The following is an 18,975-nucleotide window of genomic DNA, read 5'->3' as shown; positions in this document are numbered from 1 at the left end:
ACAATGCCTTGTACTGTAGAAGACCATAGTCATTTAATTGAGACTAATCACTTTCTTTTGGGTGTTGATAATGTTTTTGTTTTGGTTTGGTTTTTTGCTGAAACATGCAGAAAATGTTTATTTATCACAGAAGTTGATACTTCTATTTACTTGTAAAGCAGAGTCACAGAGAAAAATGTGGGCAAGGTATTTGCAGGGTTTAAAGGTCTAGCACAGCATCTAATACCCAGAAGGTTGTTCAGTAAGGACTTGTCATACTTTTCAGATGCCAACTTTTGGTGCAATACATTGTCAATAATTAACTTTTTAAACATAGATTTTTTTTTTTAAATGTTGTTACACTCCTTTTTGGCAATTCAGGATTTAATTCCATTTGGTGTGTTGTTGTTTTGTTCTCAGTTATTTTTAGAGGTTGGGTGGTGGAGCATCATTTCCCTTCCCCCAACAACAGCATAGTATTCTTATTTGCGGTTCCTTCGACTGGGCAATTCCAGATTGCAAAACATGGTAGGACACAGCCAGGAGAATGAGGACCTGTAGCTGTCATCTAGGTTTATAATATTACATCACTGTGCTCCTTGCAACCTGAGGTCCTCCTTCCAGCCCTCCCGATTAAACTCCCCATTAAAAGATCTTGACATGCAAGATCTTTATCTGGTTCACAATGGTGCTTTTACCAGATTCTCCAGCAGTCTTAGGAGCTCCTTGGTTTGGCTCTTTGGCTAATAAAGAAGTGAAGAGAGAATAGAGAGAGAATGGGGGGGGGGGTGGGTGCTTGGCAGGCTTGGGACAGGGTGGCAGTACCAGGCACCCTGCTCTGTTCCATCCCTGCCCCAGCGCTTCTTGATAATGTGTTCTAATATGTCAAATGTGTGAGTAGAAATGTAATTATTTTCAAACCAAAAGGGAAATTACCAATATAACTATATATAAGTAGTTATATATATTCTCAAGTTTCTATCTTCCAGTCCATCTGTCACATTTTTAAGGCACTTTGACACACCTAGAAATTGAAATTTTGGCATGAATAAGTAAATCTCTGTTCAAAGCCAGTGGAGAAACCCTAACTTTATGGGATTATTTTTATCCTGGTTATGCCTAATTTTAGTTCCATAAACATAAAGGTGTCTCTAGGTGAAAATATAACAAGGCACTTGATTCATTTTGGAAAACCTTTTTTTATAGTCTCTGAATTTGAAAAAAGTGTAACATGCTAATAACCAGGGGGAAAATCACTTTGTAATTCAGATAATTTATTTTCTTTCTTTCTTTCTTTCTTTCTTTCTTTCTTTCTTTCTTTCTTTCTTTCTTTCTTTCTTTTTTAGTTTATTTATTTATTTTGAGAGAGTGAGTGTGAGCAGGGGAGGGGCAGAGAGAGAGAGGGAGAGAGAGGATCCCAAGCAGGCTCTGCACTGTCAGTGCAGAGCCCCACACAGGGCTCAATCTCACAAACTGTGAGATCATAGCCTGAGCTGAAGTCAAAAGTTGGTCACTTAACTGACAGAGCCACCTAGGCACCCCTCAGGTAATTTCTAACTCTTTGCTTTCAATAAAATTATAGGATACCCTAGTTGAGTTGCTAGTTAGTAGAGTATTAAAATTAAAATTTGATGCTAGATCTCTAATCTAATGTTCTGACTGACTTTGTTGTAACAGAACTTCTTTCATTCCCATCTACATATTTATGTAAATAAGATTTCTTGAAGTTTATAGCTAAGAATATAAACCCTATGTTATTCTGGTAATAAGTAGCAATCATCTATGAATATGTACATTGATTACAAATAAACAGCCTCATTCATCTAATTAAGAGATATATTTTCAAAAATTAGCTTTGTCGTTATAATTATTAATATTGTGTCTCTTTAATTTTTAATATTGTGTCTTTTTAGACATTTACTATTAAAATTATAACAACAATTCAATGTATAAGACATTCTTAATGTCTTAATGTTAATTCTAGTTTATAGAGTTAAAAAAAATTGAGGCATAAAATAAAATACATTATATTAAAGTTCTGCTGGGGAAGTGTAATGGAAATGCAAAATCAAGGGGCAAAAGAATTAATATAAAATTTCTGACTCTTAACAAATAGTGTGTTGATGCATTTCTTTCACTGGATATTGGTGATTATCAGTTCACAATATTGGATGATGATAGGTGCTAGGGAAAGTAGATAAAGTTAAGAGAGATTGATTGTTATTTTAGTTAACATGGCCAGGCAAAGCCTCACTGAAAAGTTGACATTTTAGTTAGCAGATACCTGGAATAAGAATCTTCCAGGCAAAAGAATCTTCCAGAAGGCAATGTAGAGAGGTCTTCAGGGAGGAAGGAGCCTGCCTAGCATGTTAGATGTCCAGTGTGGCAACAGTGCCTGGTGCAAAGGAGGAAAATAGGTAATGATAGATTTTGTCTTTTCAAAATTAAAGAATCTACAAGAAAATATTTTGAAGATCCCTGTGTCCTGTGTTATAAATTGGGTGTTATAAGACATGTATCCCAGATCCCAGGATACCGATTATACATCTGTTACTACAAAACTAAATTTCTGCCCAAGCTAGTTTCTTGATTGGCTTTCTCATGTATATTTTACTCATAAGTTGTAGATATGCATTTTCTATCTATCTCTAAAGATGTTTGTACTTAGTGGAAGTTAAGCTATATGTACATTCCTTACCCTTCAGACTTTATGGAATCTTAAATTTTCTTATCTCTTTGAATACTCTATTCTTATGTTTGTTTAAAATAATCTCTGAATGATTGGGCTCTTATGTGGATGGATGTGTCTCACTTTGATCATTCTTCTTATATACCAACTCCATAGTCTTAGCAACTATGTCACACTGCCTCCCTCTTCTATTAAAAAAATGTTAGATATATAAATTTAGGGGCATCAAGTTGGCTCAGTTGGTAGAACATGTGGTTGTGAGTTTGAACCCCACATTGGGTATAGGGATTACTTAAAAAAATAAACTAAAATAAAAGATATATAAATTTGTATGAACTGCCAAATTCTATAATGAAACCAAGTGCTATACACTTAAATGACAAACAACATATTTTAAGTATCAAACAAATATTATGCTTAAATATTTTTTAAATCTCTCATTTGATTAAATTGCTTATAAAAAAATTATTCCAAACCAAACATCTGTTGAAATGAAGTATTCATCTGTATATTGATAGTTTTTTCAGAATTCATTTTTGGAATTCAGTAAATAACAGTCTATGATAACCTGGTTATATGCAGCTTTATGGGGAAGGAAAAAAGTTTGTCTCATTGGGTTTTATAATAATTGCACTGTCCTCAGCAAAACAGTATAACAGTGTGAAATATGTGTCAAAGGATGACTTATTTTAAATTCATTTTTTTCATCAAAATGAAGTTATAAAATTCTATTCTTGATAGTGGAATCACTCAGAATTTTGTGGCTTATAATTCTGTATTGGTGTGGAAATCATAAAATTGGAAAAAAAAAGTCTTGAAAGCAATTTTATGTACTACTGTGAAAAGAAGTTAGAACAAAGGGAGGAAGGCAAATAAATTATGACTCTAAGGGAAAACTACAAATCCTAGCCTTAGTGGCTTCAACTTAATTACATTTTCTTAGGGGGAAAAAGAAGTTTCTCTCTGAAATCTCAGTATTTATAATAATGTCACTAACTTTGCAGATGATAAAGAAGATTTCTATTTAATGGGTAGAGATGATTCCATGACCTAACTGGAAATGCAATGAATTTTTTTCCTGAGTCTTTTTTCCAAAGGAAAAGCTTCTAGAGAAACTAATGTAGAATATCAGTGCGTGGAAACAACTGTCATTCAGGGCCTTTTAAAAAGCTCTAATGATATATAATTGACAAATAAAATTATAATATATTTAAAGTGTACAATGTACACCTCCAAAAAATAATTGTTGATGATTTTCTGTCCTGCCTATTTGTAGGGTAGAGTTCATACGAATGATTTTGTTATAAGTAGTGACAGTTTTCTTATTTATTTTTTAAATGTTTATTTTGGGAGTGAGAGTGAGAGTGAGAGAGAGAGAGAAAGAGAGAGAGAACAAGTGGGGGAGGTGCAGAGAGATAGTGGGAAAGAGAGAATCCCAAGCAGGCTCCACACTCAGCATGGAGCTCAATCTTATAACTGCAAGATCATGACTTGAGTTGAGATTAAGAGTCGGATGCTTAACTGACTGAGCCACCCAGGCTCCCCAGACATTTTTCCTATTTAAAGAAAACACAAAAAAAAACATCCTTCTTCCCAAGCCAAAAATAAATAAATAAATAAAATGTAGAATGTAATGGTTTGATATATGTGTATATTGTGAAAGGATTCCCATAATCGAGTTAATTAACATATCCATCACTTTACATCTTTACCTTTTTTTTATTGATGAGACTGCTTAAGATCTTCTCTCAGCAAATTTCACTTATACAATATAGTATTATCAACTACAGTCACCATGGCCTACATTAGATTCTCACACCTTTTTTTTTTAACTTTTTTTTAAATGTTTATTTATTTTTGAGAGACAGAGAGACTGAATGTGAGTGGTGGACGGGCAGAGAGAGAGGGAGACACAGAATCCAAAGCAAAGGCTCCAGGCTCTGAGCTGTCAGCACAGAACCCAACACGGGGCTTGAGCTCGTGAACTGTTAAGTCATGACGTAAGCCCAAGTCGGACACTTAATCCACTGAGCCACCCTGGCACCCCTCACACCTTATTCTTCTTATAACTGGAAGTTTGTATCCTCTTACAAACCTCTCTTCATTTCCCCCACTTCCTACTCCCTGTTTTTGCCTATTTAGCTGGTTTCTTTTAATTGTAAACGTGTCGCTAAATTAAGTGTGTATCTTACAGTGACAAGACTTATAGCATAAAAAGACCCTTTACTGATGCGCAATTTAAACATTACATCATAGACATTTCTCTTTAACCAGTGAGAGTACTTAAAATGTTAAGCCCATAAGTTAATGTCCCAGATGTCCCCTGTATTAGTCTGCTCAGGATACTATCACAAAATACCACAGACTGGGTGATTTAAACAACATATTTACTTCTTACAGTCCTGGAGACTGGGAAGTCCAAGGTCAAGATGCCAGCCAGTTTGAAAAGAGACTCTTAAATATGGAGAACAAACACAGGGTTGCTGGAGGGGTTGTGGGAGGGGAGATGGGCTAAATGGGTAAGGGGCATTAAGGACTCTACTCTTGAAATCACTGCTGCACTATGTGCTAACTAACTTGGATGTAAATTAAAAAAAATAAATTAAAAAAAAAATAAAAAGGTGCCAGCCAGTTTGGTTCCGGGGAAGGATTCTTTTCCTGGCTTACAGAACACTACCTTCTCACAGTACACTCACAAGGGCAAAGAGATAGCTGTGTCTCTCTCTTCATCTTCTTTTAAGGACCCTAATGACCACCCTCCACCCTCATGACCTCATCTAATCACAATTACCTCCCAAAGGCCCCATCTTCAAGGTTTAATGGGGGGACCACAATGTAGGCCAAAGCCTCCCAAAGTATTTGTATGTCATATGTGTATAACTTTCATCATTTCTTGGTTTTCTAGTCCAAAACTTCTTTACTCTTTATCTGTTTCTCTGTATTTAAAGACAACAAAATAGTATTTTTAAATTGCTTTACTTTTAAGCATAATCCTTAAGATTTAAAAATAGATGTTATTTTTTCGATAAATTTTAGATTCCCATCAAAACTGAGCAGAAGGTACAGGGATATCCCTTGCCCCTTTATGCACAGGCTCTGCCATTGTCAACAGCTCCCATCAGAGTGTATAACTTCTTACAACTCATGCACCTACATTGACAGTCAATGGACTATGGACTACAAAGTCCATAGTTTACATTAGGGTTTCGTCTTGATATTGTACATTCTATGTGTTTGGACAAATATATAATGACATATATCCATTATTATAAAATCATACAGAGTAGTTTCACCACCCTAGAAGTCCTCCATTCTTTGTCTGTTCATCCCTTCCTTCCTCCAGCACCATCAGTGCCAGGTGGTCCCTGACAACCACTGATCTTTTTTTTTTTTTTTTTAGTGTTTATTTACTTTTGAGAGAGAGAGAGATACAGAGCATGAGTGGGGGAGGGGCAGAGAGAGACAGAGATACAGAATGGCAAGAAGGCTCCAGGCTCTGAGCTGTCAGCACAGAGCCTGATGTGGGGCTCCAACTAATGAACTGCGAGATCATGACCTGAGCTGAAGTCAGGTGGTTAACCGACTGAATCACCCAGGTGCCCCCCACTGATATTTTTACTATCTCCATAGTTTTGCTTTTTCCAGAATGTCATATATATAGTCCTTTCAGATTGGCTTCTTTCACTTAGTGATATACATTTAATGTTCCTCTATGTCTTTTCATGGCTTGATAGTTCATTTCTTTCCAGTGCTGAATAATCCATTATGTGAAGGCACCATGGTTTATATATCTGTTCACTTACTGAGGGATTCTTGGTGGTTTTCAAGTTTTGGAAGTTATGAATAAAGCTGCTATAAACATCCATGTGCAGGTTTTTGTGTGGACATAGTTTTTCAATTCCTTTTGGTAATTATCAAGGAGCTGAAATCACATGGTAAGAGAATGTTTAGTTTTGTAAGAAATCACCAAACTGTCTTCCAAAATGGCTGTACCATTTTACATTCCCAACAGCAACAAAGAGGGTCCCTGTTGCTTCACATCCTAACCATCATTTGGTGTTGTCTGTGTTCTAGATTTTGGCCATTCTAATAGGTATGTAGTGATGTCTCGCTATTGTTTTAATTTGCATTTCTGTGATGACATATGATGTAGAGCATCTTTTCATATGAATTTTTTGCCCTTGTATATATTTGGTGAGGTGGTCTGTTAAGGTTTTGGCCCACTTTTAAATCAGGCTCTTTGTTTTCTATAATCTTGAGGTTTATGAATTCTTTGTATATTTTAGATAATAGTCCTTCAGATATGTCTTTTGCAAATATTTTCTCTGTGGCTTATCTTTTCATTTACTTGACAGTGTCTTTCACAAAGCAGAATTTTGTGTTTATTTTAATAAAGTCCACTTTATCAGTTCTTTCTTTTATGGATCATGTCTTTGGTGTTCTATGTATTTTAATAAAGTCCACTTTGTCAGTTCTTTCTTTTATGGATCATGTCTTTGGTGTTCTATGTGAAAAATCGTCACCAAACCCAAGCTATCTAGATTTTTTTTGTATCTTATTATTCCCCTATTTTTTGCAGTCTTTTAAGAGCTATTTTATAGTTTTGCATTTTATATTTAGGTCTGTGATCCATTTTGTGTGTTAATTTTTATAAAAGGTGTAAAGTTTGTAACTAGGTTCATCTTTTTGTGTGTGTATTTCCTTCTTCAGCTTTACTATACATTTTACTGAGGATAGTGGATAGTAATAATAATAGCTAACATCTATTGATGTTTGCAAATGCTGTAGGTGCAGGCAACGTTTAAGAGCTTTCGTGTTTTAAACTCATTTGATTGTTATGACAACCCCCTGAGATAGTCAATATTATTTACATTTTATAGAAGAGAAAACTGATTTTCAAGAAACTAAATAGTTTGCTCAAGGACACAGAGGCAGGCCATTGAAGGAGCCAGGTTTTAAAGCCAGAGCACACTCTGCTATTCATATACCTATAAAATAACTATGCTATTATGATATCCGACAATAAACACCTTGTTTTAAGATTATAGATCTAAATAACAATTGGAAAAGGTAAGGGCAGTAGTCTTGACTAGAGAAAAAGACATGTTTTTAAATTTTTTAAATGTTTATTTACTTTTGAGAGGGAGAGAGAGAAAGGGAGAGGGGCAGAGAGAGAGAGAGGGAGACACAGAATCTCAAGCAGGCTTCAGGCTCCAAGCTGTCAGCACTGAGCCCAATGAGGGGCTCGAACTCAGGAACTGCGAGATAATGACCTAAGCCCAAGAGGGATGTGTAACCGACTGAACCCAGTGCCCCTAGACACGTTTTTAAGATAGAGAATGTTTCATCACTATGTGTATTACATTGACTGAAATATTTGGATTTTTTGGATCAATGTGTATTACACATGCCTTAAAGTAAATCTGAAGAAATATCTCTCCTTAGACTTGAAATGGTAGGCAGTAAGTAGATGGAAGTATTTGCCCTCGTAGTTTGTGGATTGATATTTTAAATTGTGGTATGATTAATTATGACTCATCAAAAATAATTGGTGATAGATGGTAGCCAGATTTATGATGATGCTCACTTTGTAATGTATATAAATGTTGAATCACTGTGTTGTATACCTGGAACTAATATAATATTTTATGTGAAACTGTACTTCAATAAAAAATAACAATAATTGGAAGAAGTTTGCTCATATTATGTAAATGATTAAATATCACAGACCAGGGAAATTTATGACAAATCATTCTTATTTATTTATATTTTAATTTTTTTAAGTTTATTTTTGAGAGAGAGAGAGAGCAAGTGGGGAAGGGGCAGGAGGAGAGGGAGACAGAATCTGAAGCAGGCTTCAAGCCCTGAGCTGTCAGCACATGGAGTCCCACGTGGGGCTTGAACTCACAAACCGTGAGATCATGACCTGAGCCAAAGTCAGACGCTTGACTGACTAAACAAACCACCCAGGCTCCCCAAATCATTCTTATTTACAACCATCATACATTGGTGATATTCAGGATTGTAATCTGCATAGCCTACAGTGGTTTCCTAGTCTTCAAAGGGAACTTTAAGCTTTTCACACAGACAAGCTGGAGACAAGAATTCATACTTTGGATACTTTAGCTCCATCACCTTACATCTGTTTTGTCTAACTCATAACCAAAAATTCACTCATGTAAATTTAGTCTTCCAGGTAAAATAGTATAATAACAAATACATGGGTTACACGGGCCACACCAGACGTTTATAGGCTGGTGCTCACATGGTTTGTGCACAGAGAACATCGTAAAGCTCAGGGTTATAAATCTTCATTTATACCTTCTCTGGAGCAGAAGTTTTCATTTTTCTAGCAAACTGCCCAACCTATCACTAAGATCTGTCACATTTTCCTTTATGACATTTCTTATAGCTAATAATTTCTGCCAGTTTTCTGTCACTTGAATTACTGCAACCTGATCCTCATAATGTGCCCTAAAAGCAGACCTTGACATTATCATTTACTTTCTTCTTCAGCCAAGAGTGAGTTTACCATGTCTTACAATCACACAACACTTTATGGATATGAGACAACGTTTTCACCCTCATATTTCCCCTTCATAAATGTTGCTCTTTGGATTACACTAATTAAACCACCCAAAAAAGTGCTCCTGATGTTACTGGCTCCAGACTAGGGAATTCTCTGGACTGTTCTTGGCAGTTCTTGGTAACACCAGATGCTAAATAAAAAGCTGGTAGTCAAAGCTGGACATAAGATGCTGTAAGAAAAGTGTGCTGTGTATCAGACTCAGAATATGATTATTCTGCCATGTTTCACTCCATCTAAAAGGAGGGGAAAAACAAAACAAAACTCAACAATTATCTTGGAGTCAACCGCAGTCTGAACATATGCATTTTAAATAAACTAAATGTGGATTTGCTGATAAAAGAAAATCATTCTCGAGACATTTTTTTCTTCTAGTGTATGTGTAAAGCAGAAATTTACATAGCTAAATTTAGCTAGGTTGAACCATATGAAATTGCTATTTTAGTAAGGCAAACACGGTCAAATATTGGCAATTTCCTATGATTCTGCTTAAAACTCAGGTTGTAAAATATAATGACCTTAATTTTTATTGAGAATAACGAGAAACATCGTCATGCAAGCAGACAACAAAAATAGCAAGACACAGCATTTAATGTCCTATAATTTATCTCACTTGTCTGGATAAAGTGTCATGCATTACCTTAATTTTCAGCTACTGCTTATATCTCACACTCTCTAGAAGACTGCCACACAGCAGATTAAAAAGTGGCAATATAAATTACAACTTCTGGTATCTAACATTGTGGTTTCCAAACACTGTGCTGACAAATGATGAGAGTATTATGAACTCTCCAGTTCAATAATCCAATATTCCACCAGTAGTTAGCAAAAGTAGTGTGAAATAAAACAAATTCCGAAATAAATGCCAAGGTTAAAAATACTGCTTCAAAGTCTATAAACTTATTACATGCTATTATAAAGTGCCAACAGTTTTCCATTCCTAGTACTTTTGTTTTACTTTAAATCGATTGGAATTACCACATTAAATCTATGTCTTTGAGAGCTCAGCATGGGAATAAGAAGTCAGATTCTACACAATATGGCCAGAAAACTCACAGTATAATTATTTTTTCTTATCATTCTAAGGTCTTTCCTCAAATCCACATGTATTTAAGGAACACGCTATTTTCAAAGCACCACGTGTGTGCTATGAAGAAAACAAAGATGAAAAAACTTCTTTTTCCCTCAAAGAATTTACATTCTAACTTTAGAGACAAGATAGGAACATTTATGTGTTTTTTAAAAAATAAATTTACTTTAAGTGACATGTTAAGATAGCAAAATACAAGAGGCATCACACAGCAGTATGTGATTGTCAGATGTATATAGTATAAATGGTAATTCATACGAGAATTCAGAAGCAGAAAAGATCTTTTCAGACTTGGTCCAGAAGAGGTTTGCCAGTGAAGTGGGATTTGTGCTTCCTTTAATAAAACATCACTGGTGTTTACAGGAGGGAAAGGGGAGAGAGGTTGCTTTTATCCTGGATGCCAGGGGCTTGGGCTGGGTAGATATTAGAAATCAGAGTACATAGAAATAGTCATTCCCAACTGGGTTCTAATGGGACATCATCACTACTTTCAAGTTCACCATTGTTTCTTATCATAATTTTTGTTACTTAGAAACTTTATTACTCATTATCATCATCCACTTATTTATCACTACATCAGCTTATTTATCAATAATTCTTTGACGTCTTCTCAAAATTCCAATTGATTATCATTTATTTTAGGTTGCCTGGGAAAAAACACACACCAGAATATTTATAGCAGCTGCTTAGGATGGCTAGAAATGTAAGTGCCACATATTTGGGAATAAGAGAGCTCTGTTTTATTCACTTCAAAATGGAGTCTATGAGAAGTGTCTCTAAATTTGGAATGTCTTCCATTTCCAGTTTATTACAGATTTATATAGAAACATGTTCTAAGGTTTACTTCTTCTCAACCTATAAAGAAACATGATGAAAGAATTTGAATGAAGCGAAATTAAGACACTGTCTCCCCATTTTCTGTATTTTCACTTTTGCCCCCAATCATAGTTAGTGACACCACACTCAACGACCAGTTCTGACAAAAGGCAGGAGAAATTTAAGCTGACTACCTTCTTGAAATTTGGAGTGACACTTAATGCTTTATTACCTTCTACTGAAAATGATGCTAGGTCAATTTATCAGAAATCACTATATCTGTAATTTAATTTTCCAGTGGAACAATGTATCAAATGACCATTTTTCTTCCTTTGCCGATATTACCAATATACTAGAAACTTGCTTTTTTTTCACTATGTAAATGTGCATGACATTCATATTGGATGTGCAGTTTTTAGATAGATTTTAATTTATGAGAAGATCATAACATTTTAAGGATTGTTTAATTGACCTTTGCCCTGATTTTCTGCTGCTTCTGCTGCTGTTGTAGCTTGAGAAGTTGGATAGAAATGGGAAGCAATTTGCTGAAGGAGAAAGAAATGACTGTGAGTGCTAAGTACAGTCTGGGCTACTGAGCTGAGAAACAAAGGCAGTGAAGTAGGAAATTAGGAGCCAGAAAACAGAAGGATGGGACAGTGGAAGAAGAAGACAGAGCGATTGAGAAAAAAGGTAGGGAAAGGGAGAAGAAAGAAGAGAGATCATCATGGGAAATGGGGAATTTTGTGGGACTAGGAGACAATAGCAATAGAGAAGAAAGAAGAATAAAGAAACTTTAGGAGCAAAGAGAAGAGAGACTGAGCAGGGGAGAGAACTTGACAGGCAGAAAGGAGAGATAATAAGGTTGAGGAGAGGAAATGAGTGGTGAGGAGTGGGTGGTTGAAAGGACAAAGAGAACATAGACTAGGGGAAGGGTGAAAAACCTGTGTGCAAGTTGCCCAAAGCAAACTAAGTCCTAATAATCCATCATATAAGTTGCTATAAACATTATAAATATTTAGAAGAAAAGAGGTGTTGGTAAATTGTTAACTTTGGTAAATTCTTCATGTTTGTCCCTCAGCAGAACGTAGTAATTCCTCATTGGGCAAAATGACTGACTTTCATGAAAACATCCTTGGGAATTTATTTCACAAATGAACACATTTCAGGGGCTTGAAAGGCTTAGTCAGTTAAGTGTCTGACTCTTGATTTTGCTCAGGTCATGATCTCATGGTACATGAGTTTGAGCCCCCATGTCGGGCTCTGAGCTGACAGTATGGAGCCTTCTCTCTCCTTCTCTCTCTGCCCCTCCTCCATCTCAAAATAAACAAACATTAAAAAAAAAAAAAAGAAAACACATTTCATTACAAACTTTGAATATCATTGTTTGAATAGCATGTGATTTGAATGCCAGTGAGAATTTTCATTCATCAGATGTCCTACTGTCATGCAGACTGTGTTTTTCCCCCTTGTTTTATTCCATCGTGACCCACCCATTTCTTAAGACATGGCCGTAAGGAATAATATTGAATATTAAAATGCTCTGATATCCTTTTGGCTTATTTACAACAAAGTTTTATATTGACAGACCCCCAATCTGCCTTAGTTCTGCCAAAAACTCTGAAATGTCTGAGATTTTACTCTTGTTAGCTAACAAATTAGCCTATCACAATCTCATGAGGGCCAGTAGAAACACAAGACTCCCTTGGGGGGAGACAAAGGACAGTTTGTTACTCATACCAAAAGCAGTAGCCACAGTATCAGCATTTCTGGGTGGCTCCCCAAGCCCCAGTTATTACAAGGTGATATGAAGAGAGACACATGACACAAGTCCATGGGTTGCGTTACGGGAAAGGAACCCCAAGCTTAGAGAACTGGGATCTTTTGTGATAGGTAGTGACCATGCTTGCCCGCTGCTTCAGAAAGAAGCATTTTTATTGTCCTAGATAGTAAGCTTGGCTTCTCTTTGCTCTGGAGAGATAGTATTTCTATCTTCCAAGGTACCATGCAGACATCCTTGAAACAATAGTCCAGAGCAAAGAGCAGAGTCTCACTGGTAAGATGTGTGGAAAAACTAAGAGACGTATGAGAATCACTTCTTAACAGGTTGGTGCACATCTGCTTCAAGCTGTATATGTTAGATTGTTCTGAAACTTGTTTTACAAGTTAGGATATTTTTTTTAAATTCATTTTTGAGAGACAGAGAGACAAAGTGTGAGAGGGGGAGACACAGAGAGAGAGGGAGGCATAGAATCCAAAGCAGGCTCCAGGCTCTGAACTGTCAGCACAGAGCCTGATGCGGGGCTAGAACCCATGAACCGTGAGATCATGACATGAGCCGAAGTCGGGGACCGTAACCAGCTGAGCCACCCAGGTGCCCCTACAAGTTAGGATATTTGATTAATAATTCAACTACCTTATATATACCTTGATTTCAAGTTTCTTTCTATTATTCCCTCCATGTGATTTCATTGGGGAAAAATAAAAGCCGAACTGCCATGATAAACATGAATTTAATCCATCTGCTGTAACTATTTTTCCTTACAAATAGAAACACTGATTATCTCCCAAAGCTTCAAACCAAGCTCCGGATCTAGGGCCAGCTCTGTCCCATGTGAGAACTCACCTGACTCCATATTGATCTAATCTTGCTACAAACTTTTTGTTCCCTGGGACATCTGCCTTGATCACTGTACCAGCAGATCTCTTCTCTCAGGCTGGGATCTTGTTTTGTTCCTCCAAATGTCCCAAGAACCTAAGCCCTGATCTTAGCCCCAACCCAGCCTCTGGGCCTTCCCCCCAGCTGTGAGACCTTTGTCACTGACTGGGTTGCCACCCTTGTCATCACATTTTTCCTGCTGCCACCCTTCCTTATTCTGTGTCCCAACCTTTCATTTGGGCACTAACTAAATTCTCTGGCAAGATATTCTTGATATTAATCATCTATTTGAAGAACCACCTTATTATTAATCACTTAACCCCCATTTATTTATTCATCCTATAGCTCCTGCAAGACTACTAAGTTTGTGGATCTGGGACAGATCGTGAGTTTGCAGTGGACTCCCCAAATACTGCACCTGACTGGTCCTGATTACCTGACTAGTACTGTCTGCTGGCTACTCCTGGGAATATCTCAAGCTTCTGCCTGACCAGTATGTACGTTCCCAGTCTGGCTCCAGGCATAGCGTTCATTCTGAGAATCATCATGCTTTGTAAGTACAAGATCCTCACTTAAGTTGCCAATATCTGCTATAATTTTCATTTTGAAAGAATTTCGGAACATTTTAGTAGCACTGGATGTTGTAGCTGTCAGCACAGTAGGTTTATCATAAATTTTAAATTAGATACTGTGATATCATTGGCCATAGTTTGTTCATTTCACAGTACTTAACGTGTCATCACCTACACAATCTAGTATTTTCATCTCAACAGTCCAATATTTTGTTTCCAATAGGAAGGTCTTTGAATATTTTGAATTTTGTTAATTTTAGCTTAAACTGTCATTTAGGCTTTGTTCATTCTTGAAAGTTTTCCACAAATGAACTTTACATATTCACAGCCCCAGGGTCTCTTCTTGTCTAAAAAACAACGCTCTACAGCTGTCTAACCCAAGACCGTTGTTTCTTCCCTTCTCGGGTTGTATATTTATACATTTAAATGTGTATGTGAGTGTGTGTGTGTGTGTGTGTGTGTGTGTGTGGTTCCCTCTGATGTGGGCTATTATGGTTCACTGCTAATGAAGGGTTCTTTGATTTCTAATCATCTTTAAAGGAGGGAAAAAAGATGTATTGGAACATTGATGGTTTGTAGAAATTTTGAGCCCCAAATAGAGCAAAATGCTAGAGGAATATAAACACAATAATAAATAGCATAATATGCACCAATATAGTCAATATATATCTAGCATGCTGTGAATAATATATCCTCTTATATAATGAGGTATCTAACCTATGTAGCTAATGATTAAGGGGCTAAAATCTTCAGCACATGAATCACAAGTCAAAATAATTCAGTTTACTAGGCATAGAAAATGGCAAAGTTCACAATAACCTCCTGGTGTCAATTTAATTCTGCCAGAAAACACAAAGCCGAATAAATCAGGAGATGTGACTTTAATGTCAATTAGTCTTTTTTTCTATCAAATGGAATCATCTCTCAGTCTTAAATTCTAACCAGGTTAAAAGGCATTGTCCAAATTTTATTTCCAATAGGCTGCAAACCCTTATGATGGATGATCATGCAGACGAAGTAGTTTGTCTTGAATTATGCAGTTCCACACTCACAGGAAACCCTTTTCTGATTAAACTTCTGTTACCCTTGGACTCTTCCAACAGAAACAATGATGATTTATATGTAGAAACCACTACTCCTGATCCTTTCCATTTTTTTCCTCTTTCATGAATTTTAGTTACTTACCTCAAATCTGTTGAGAAATGTTGAAGTATGAATAGATGAGTGGGTGAATAGGTGCTGAGAATAGATGATAATAGGATAGATGATAGGTAGATACATACATACATATGTACATAGACAAATGCCCAGCACTACTTATTAAAAAATGTATCCTTCCTCACTTACCTGCCAAGCTACTTCTGTCAAGAGTCCATATATGGGCATTCTTTCTGGGCTTTCTACGGTGCTCCATTGCTCTATTTATCTACCTGTCTTAATTACTACAATTTACTACAAATATTTGGTGGAGCAAATGTTTTCACCATTTACTTTTTCATATGTGTATTCTCCATTCTTGACCTGTTGTACTTACATGTACATTTTAGAATCTGTCTTCCAAGTTCTACTGAAAACAAAACAAAACGAAGAACCCTACTGAGATTTTCTTGGAATTACATTCAAGCTCTAAACCATTATTGTTTTCAAACTCATATTCATGACATATCTCTGTATACTTCAGTAATTTATTTTAGTAATTTTACTTCAGTAATATATTTCTATATTACTATTCAGTAATTTATTTTAGTAATTTTACTTCATTAATATATTTCAGTAATTTTTTTATAGTTTCCATGTTGGTGGCTTTGCATACCTTTTGAAAAATTTGTTCTTAGATATGGGATAGTTTTCAACTATTTGAATGATATCTTTAAAAATTTTCTTTTCTTTAAAAAAAATTTTTTTAATGTTTATATTTTGTGAGAGAGAGACAGAGACAGAGCGTGAGCAGGGGAGGTGCAGAGAGAGACAGACTGAATCTGAAGCAGGCTCCAGGCTCTGAGCCCGATGTGGGGCTTGAACTAGTGATCTGTGAGATCATGACCTGAGCCAAAGTTGGACACCCAACGGACTGAGCCATCTAGGCACCCCTAAAATTTTATTTTCTATTTTTTGTTGATGTATAGAGATCAAATTGATTTTTAATATAATTTATTGTCAAATTGACTTTCATACTACACCCAGTGCTCATCTCAACAAGTGCCCTCCTCAATGTCCATCACCCACTTTCCTCTCTTCCCCACCCCCCATCAACCCTCAATTTGTTCTTTGTACTTAAGAGTCTCTTATGGTTTGCCTCCCTCCCTCTCTGTTTGTAATTTTTTCCCCCTTCCCTTCCCCCATGGTCTTCTGTTAAGTTTCTCAAGATCCACATATGAGTGAAAACATATGGTGTCTGTCTTTCTCTGACTTATTTCACTTAGCATAGTACCCTCCAGTTCCCTCTGCATTGCTGCAAATGGCAAGATTTCATTCTTTCTCACTGTCAAGTAGTATTCCATTGTATATGTAAACCACATCTTCTTTATCCATTCATCAGTTGATGGACATTTAGGTTCTTTCTATAATTTGGCTATTGTTGAAAGCACTGCTATAGACATTGGGGTGCATGTGCCCCTATGCATCAGCACTCCTGTATCCTTTGGGTAAATTCCTAGCAGTGCTGTTGCTGGGTCATAGAATAGTTCTATTTTTAGTTATTTGAGAAACCTCCACACTGTTTTCCAGAGTGGCTGCCCTAGTTTGCATTTCCACCAACAGTGAAGAGGGTTCCCGTTTCTCCACACCGTCGCCAGCGTCTATAGTCTCATGATTTGTTCATTTTAGCCACTCTGGTGTGAGGTGTTATCTCAGTGTGGTTTTGATTTGTATTTCCCTGAAGAGGAGTGACATTGAGCATTGTTTCATGTGTCTGTTGGCCATCTGGATGTCTTCTTTGGAAAAGTGTCCAAAGAAGAATTCATGTCTGGAATTCATGTCTTCTGCCCATTTCTTCACTGGATTATTTGTTTTTCAGTGTTAAGTTTGGTGATTTTTTAAAATAGATTTTGGACACTAGCCCTTTATCTGATATGTCATTTGCAAACATCTTTTCCCATTCTGTCAGTTGCCTTTTAGTTTTTTTATTGTTTTCTTTTCCAGTCTAGAAGCTTTTTATCTTGATGAGATCCCAATAGTTCATTTTTGCTTTTAGTTCCTTTACCTTTGGAGATGTGTCAAGCAAGAAATTGCTGCGGCTAAGGTCAAAGAGGTTGTTGCCTGCTTTCTCTTCTAGGGTTTTGATGATTTCCTGTCTCCCATTCAGGTCTTTCATCCATTTTGAATTTATTTTTGTATATGGTTTAAGAAAGTGGTCCAGGTTCATTATTCTGCGTGTTGCTGTCCAGTTCTCCCAGCACCGTTTGTTAAAGAGACTGTCTTTTTTCCATTGGATGCTCTTTCTTGCTTTGTCAAAGATTAGTTGGCCATACATTTGTGGGTCCAATTCTGGGTTGTCTATTCTATTCCATTGGTCTATGTGTCTGTTTTTGTGCCAATACCATGCTGTCTTGATGATGACAGCTTTGTAGTAGAGGCTGAAGTCTGGGATTGTGATGCCTCCTACTTTGGTTTTCTTCTTCAAAATGACTTTGGCTATTCGGGGCCTTTTGTGGCTCCATACAACCACACTGATTTTTTTAAATAATTCACTTTAAATCCAAACATTTTCTAAACTTATTAATTATAATAATTAATGGAGCTTCTGATTTTCTAGTTAAATAATCTTATTAACTAAAAATAATGTCATTTTTGTTTCTTATTTTACACTCTTTTTTTCCCCTTCCACTCAACTGGCTACCATTCCAAAATAGTGTTGTCTGGGTATGATAAAAGATGAACTGATCTTAAAGGAAAGAGTTCAACATTTCAACATTAAGTGTATTATTTATTGTAAGTTCATTGTAGACACCAAGTATCTGCTCTGGTTTGCTTACTGGTTCTTTTAAAAAGGATATCAAGTTTTATCAATGCATTTTCTGTATCTATTGACATTACTCCAATAATGTTGGGAATTTCATTAATTGATTGTTAAACTAATATTGAAATCCTGGAGGAAATTTAGCTTTGTCACAATATATTATCCTTGTTTGAAGATTGAGATTCTGTTTGTTAATACTTTGTTTAGAAATTTTCATCTCAGTTTATGAACAAGATTGACCTATAATTTACCTTTCTTGTAATGTTCTTACAAGGTTTTGGTATAAAGTTACACTACTTTTGACATACAAAGGGAGTATTCCAAATTTTTCTGTCCTCTTGAATAGTAGAACTCACTAGTTGAGCGAATTAGGCCTAGCACTTACTTACTAGACTAATTTTTGAGAATTTTTTCATTACTGATTATATTTATTTAATGGCTTAGAATTGTCCAGGTCTCTCTTTTTTCCAGAATAATTTTTTGACAAATTATGTTTTTCTAAGAGTTTTAAAATTTCATATACATTTTAAAATGTGTTGATATTTTATTAAATAAAGCAGTCATCATTTGCTTAATTGCAATACCAGTAATGTTGTACTTTTCTCACAGCTGATGTTGACCATTTGTTT

Source organism: Panthera tigris, chromosome C1, assembly GCF_018350195.1.
Source record: "Panthera tigris isolate Pti1 chromosome C1, P.tigris_Pti1_mat1.1, whole genome shotgun sequence".
NCBI classification, from domain to species: Eukaryota; Metazoa; Chordata; class Mammalia; order Carnivora; family Felidae; genus Panthera; species Panthera tigris.
This window is presented reverse-complemented; position numbering follows the sequence as displayed.